A 6,147-nucleotide genomic window follows, 5' to 3' on the forward strand; every position below is an offset into this window, starting at 1 on the left:
CTCTAGTCCCACTAGTGTCTTAGTAAATTTTAAAGATCCAGCTGGGAGCAGTGTTGCACAACCTTCCTCTCAGATACCTTTGAGACTCAGGTAGGAGGATCACTTAAGCCCAGGAATTCGAGACCAGCCTAGGCAACAGCAAGACCCCATCTCAAACAAAATAAAACAATTCTTTATAATCACATAAGCCATAGATTAATGTATTCTTGTAAAATATAAAATCATGTTTGAAGGTACAGTGGAGAAAACCTGTCATTCCAGCACTCTAGGAGGCTGAGGCAGGAGAATATTGAATTTGAGCCCAATCTGGGCAATTAAGAGAGACTGTATCAAAATAAAAACTAAGAAGGGGCTAGGGATGAAGCTCAGTGTGAAGGTCCTGGCTTCAATCCTGTTAGGGGGGCAATAAAATAATTTTGATTATTTTCACATTCAATCCTGTCTACCCTCCCCACTCCTACCAGGTAACAACTCTAACAACAGATTCAATGTGAATCTTTACATATGTCTTTTTTATTGGCTTTTTGAGAGGTCTCCCTGTGCAGTTCAGGTTGGCCTTGAACTCACTATGTAGCCAGAACTGGCCTTGAGCTCCTAGTGATCCTCTTGCCTCGGCCTCTCAAGTGCTGAGATAACAGGAATGCACCACTACGCCTGCTCCATATGTCTTTATATGCATGGGTATACTTACATGTATCCATATATAAAGTGTTGAACATTTTATTTTATTTATATAACACTGTACTCTATGTGTTATTATGCTGTGATGGGGTTAGGTTGGAGTTTCAGCATCACAGGTTTTGGGATCTGCCTGGGGACTGGTGGAGCACACTTCCGGCTGCATCTGAGTGGCTTGTGGAGGTACAGTGTTGGGGTTGATGCCCAGCCGCTCACCCCCTCCACTCGGGAACAACCCCCAGTGTCTTCTTCCAGAGGCTTCATCTGAAGAAGTTTTGCTGTAGCCACACCCATCCATCATGTAGTTCCTGGCTTGGAGCCAGCACACCATGGACTGGAGCCATAAAATCTGTGAGTCCAGTTAATCCTAACCCTTTTAAATTGTGGGTGCTGGGTACTGAGTCTCTACCATGAGAAATCTGCTAAATACATTATGAAACAAGTTTTTTTTTTCTTTTCATACTGGGCATTGAACTCACAACCTTGCGCCTGACAGGCAGGCGCTATGCAGCTGAGCTATATCCCCAGCCCCAGGCTTTTTGTTACAGGGCACCTCTTTCCACATCAGCTTCTAGAGATTTTCTTCAATCTGCTAGGTGTTTCTTAGTGTTAGCACTTCTCTAGCTTATTTTTATCACCATTTCTTAATGATGCACATTTCAACTATTTTGATTTTTCCCACTGTTACAAGCAGTGCTGAGCATCCCTGAACTAGCTTTTAGTGTGCATGTAAAAGTCTTTTCCTAGATAGATACCAAGAAATGGAATTTATATAACACACATGTATAACATATTGCTAAGTGCTATTATACACATACACATATACACAAATAAAAAATTTTTTGGTGGTTCGGGGAATTGAATCAGTGCCCTTGGACTGAGCTACATCTCCAGCCCTGGGTACCCCTTCCCCTTTAAAATTTTGAGATAGAGTCTTGCAAAGTCACTAAGTAAGTTGCCCAGGTTGGGCTCAAACTTTTAGCCCTACTGCCTCAGCCTCCCAGAGTCCTGGGATGACAGCCATGTTCCACCACATCTGGCCTAATGCTGTATGTTTAACTTTTAGTACAAGTGAGGAAAGCAAAGCACAGAGAAGTAAATTAGCTGGTCAATATTCACATCACTGGTCAAGGGCAAGGCTGCTGGGTCATAGAGTATAGGTGAATTTAAAAGGCATGTCAAGCTTGGCCATTTGGTACATGCATGCAAATCCAAACACTCAGGAGGCTGAAGTGGACAGGTTTCTTGAGTCTACACTGGAGTTACACTGGTTTGGAAAATGAATGAGCAAATAAAAGAGCTGACAGATTCATCCCCAAAGACTCTATGTAAACTTGTACTTCCGCCAACAGTGTGTGAAAGTATTCATTTCCTTTACCCCACCGGCACTTAAATCTTTTGTTTTTGCTTTTCCTTGTTTTTTTGAGTCAGGGTTTCACTATGTAGCCCAGGCTGGCCTTGAATTTACATGACTCTCCTGCCTACACCTTCCAAATGCTGGGATTGTGGATGTGTGCCACCGTGCCTAGTTTAAACCTTTAAAAATAGCATTATTGTGGTGAAAATTACTAAGTTTTGAGCACTTATACATTCTTACTATTGTGCTATCTCTCTTACCTCATCTTGCTTTATTTTTCCCTATTGTAAAATCTTTGCTCATATAATGTTTTGTTTATTGCTTCTCATATCCATTAGAATCTCACTTTCTAAGAACAAAAGTTTTATTTGTCTTGTTCATTATAGTGTTTAGCACCCAAAACTAAATGTTTGTTGACTGATTGACTGAATAAATGGGTGAGCACTACTTTACACATGAGGGAACGAAGACTTGGAGAGGTTTAGCAACTTACTCAAAGTCACACTAGTTGTGATGGAGCATACTAGTTGAGAAAACTGTTGAATTCTAGGGCTCATCTGTGCTAATGGCTTGGCCTTCCATGATTTGTTTTCCATTTCTGTAATTATGTTACTTCACAGATATTATGTAAATGAAACATGTCTCCATTAGAGATTTGGTTGTTTTTCATGTGACATAATTTTCTTGATGTTTATCCAAGTTGTTCATCCTTTTTCACTACGGAACAGTATTTCACTCCACTCAACCCATGGGACAATATCTGGGTGGTTTCCTATTTGGTGCTTTCAGAAATAAAGATATTAGGAACAGACAAGCATGTCTAAATGTCCCCCAAAGCCTCATGCAGTTATGTGGGCAGGCTTTTCAAAGGTGGCTGAATCTAGAGTGTGTGGTGCTGGGGTCAAGGGTGTGTGATTACTAAATCAGTCCACTGATCTGTTTGCCATAGTTCTGGCTAGGATTAAGGGTGAATGCTACACCTCCCCTGGGGCATAAAACATAAGGGAAAGAAAGAGTTTTTTCCCCTACTCTTCTTGTTGCTTTTGTTTTCTTTGCCCGCAGTGAACTGTTTCTCCTGTGCAATGCCCCTCTGCCATGTGCCACCCTGGCTCAGAACCAGCCAACTATGGACTGAAACCTCTATAAACTGTGAGCCAAATAAAACTTTCTTCCTTTAATTTTGGGTGTTGAGTGTTTTGTCTTAGCAATGAAAAAAGTAACTAAGACAATGGTGCACATTTGTAATTCCAATACTCAGGAGGCTGAGGCAGGAAGATTGAAAATTTGAGGCCAGCCTGGTGTATATAACAAGGCTGTCTCAAACAAACAAACAACACAAAAGCACACTAGGGATATGTATGTACAGGTTTCTGCATGGACATAAATTTCCACTCTGAGTGCAGTCACTGGGTTGTATGGGAAGAACATATAGAATTTAGTTTTATAAATTACAGCCATATACCATGATGCATTGGCTGAATCCATTCCCACCAGTGACGTATGAGTGATTCAGTACATCTTGGGCGCCATTTTATGTTGTTACTATTTTTCCATTTGAGTCATTCCAATGTGTGCAGCAATATGTTGTCTGTGTATGTGTTAGTATATATGCTGGCAGATCAAGCACATTTTACATTTTTTTTTGTTGCCATTTTTGCTTTTTTGTAGTGCTGGAGATTGAACTCAAGGCACATATAAAGCACATGCCATACCACTGAACTTGTTTTTGTATTTTTTTATTATTATTTAAAGAGAAAAAAAGAAAGGAAATAAAATAAAAAAAAACCAAAGCAGTAAAAGGGTACAAATAATACAGAATTTCAAGGAAAAAAATACAGTAAGATATCACTAGTTAATAGGTTATATATTGTCATTTTGGAAATAGTTGTCCAGATTATAAAATTAAAGCATGTAAAGTGAACATACAGTGAGATTGCACACAATGCTGATCAATGATCCAACAAAAGTTCAGTAATATGGTTTCCATCCTACACACTCAAACATACATGCAGTTATATCTCTTGGACCATCTTCCTTTCCTCTCTTTTTAATAACAATTACACTTTTTGGTTTTTTTTTACTCCCACAATTCTTATTATTTTTTGGAGAGAATAAAACCTAACGCGGCTAAACAAAACAGAGTTGGTTAGAACAAAAGGATGGGCATAGTACATGATGTAAAAACAGGGTATCAGGTGATCTAAAATGGCTACCATTGTGCCTCTTGCTATTTTTTAAAAAAGTTGCCTATATCGTCAGATATACTAGAATTGATCAAAACAGTACAGAACAAGAGCAATAAAACCTACACTGGAGACCTTACAGGACTTCAAAAAAAGATGATAGTCAAACCATAATGGGCGACATAGTATATCTTATTGCCTTCAAAGTGGTTGCCTATACCCTCAAACTTGATACTATCAAACAAAACAGAATATAGAATAATCAGACAGAACAAGATGGGGAGAGCAATACTGGGGTTCAAATCAGGTTAATAGGAAAACAAAAAAGTTACTATAATATGTCCCACTATTTTTAATTTAGTTTTCCCTTAATTGAAAAGAGATGTAAAAAAAAAAGATTAATTTTAAAAAAAGGATGGGATTGAGGTAAAAGAGGACATTGTATTAGAACAACACAGGTCAGAACCGAACTATTTAAGCATCATTGTGTTTCATCCCCAGATAATCTAACATAATAGTAGTCACCATAGTGCCTCCTTCCTTGAATTATTTGAGTATAACTTCATATACTATAGCATCAAGCATATCAAGTCAGTCTGAAGCTATTCAGGAGAATGAAGAAATTACAGGGTATTTAGAAGCAGTTAACAGAAAACAAACAATGGTTTCTATATTATATCTTTTCCTATAAAAATTTTGTTTATACTATCACATATAGTAAAATATGGTAAGATACCACATGTTAAAACCAGTGGAAACAGATGTACAACGGCTTGATGGGACTTCAAAACAAGATGATATTAAGTCAGCATTACCTTTTATGATGTGTTGTTTTCTTCAGAATAGCTATTCATACTATTACCAATACTAAAATTGAACAACCCAGGTTAAAACCATTGCAATTAATGAATGATAACATTATATGGATTAAAACCAATATGATTAGGAATCATGTTTACCATATAATTTTATGTATTCTTATCATTTTTTACACTAGGTTAACTATTTGGTATTTATACATGTGAGTTTGATTTACTTCACTTATGAGTATGGTCTCAAGCTGTGTCCATTTATTTATAAATATCTCAATGTGATGATTCTTTATAGCTGAGTAGTATTCCATCGTATAAAAATACCACAACTTTTTTATCCATTCCTCAGTTGATGGACACTTAGGTTGTTTCCAAGATCTGGCTATTACAAATTGTGCTGCTATAAACATGGATGCACATATATCACTGTGGTATGATGCTTTCAGTTCTTCTGGGAATATGCCTAGAAGTGGAATAGCTGGGTCAAATGCGGCTTCCAGTCCCAGCTTTTTGAGAAATCTCCAGACTGACCTCCACAGTTGTACTAGTCTACACTCCCACCAACAGTGTAGGAGAGTTCCTTTTTCCCCACAGCCTCTCCAACATTTGTTGTTGGTGGTTTTCTTGATCTTGGCCATTCTTTCAGGGGTGAGATGAAATCTCAGTGTGGTTTTAATTTGCATTTCTCTAATGACCAGTGGTGGTGAACATTTTTTCATGTATTTATTTGCCGTTTGAATTTCTTCATCTGAAAATTGTTTATTCATCTCAGATGCCCATTTTTGGATTGGGTCTTTGAATTTTGGGGGTCCGATTTTTTTAAATTCTTTATATGTTTTAGACAGAAGTCCTTTGTCTAAGGGGCAGTTCACTAAGATTTTTCCCAGTTTGTGGGTTTTCTTTTCACTATGTTGGAGATTTCTTTTGACATGCAGAAACTTTTTAATAAGTGGTCCCAGTTATTGACTCTGGGAAGTATTTCCCATGCGGTTTGAGTCCTGTTCATGAATTCTTTACCTATTCCTATGTCTTCAAGGTTTTTACCTTCCAATAAATTTAGTGTTTCTGTTTTAATATTAAGATCTTTGATCCATTTAGATTTTATTTACAAACGGTG

Source organism: Cavia porcellus, unplaced genomic scaffold (assembly GCF_034190915.1).
Source record: "Cavia porcellus strain 051 isolate PalLab524CR breed Dunkin Hartley unplaced genomic scaffold, mCavPor4.1 scaffold_3, whole genome shotgun sequence".
Taxonomy (NCBI): Eukaryota; Metazoa; Chordata; class Mammalia; order Rodentia; family Caviidae; genus Cavia; species Cavia porcellus.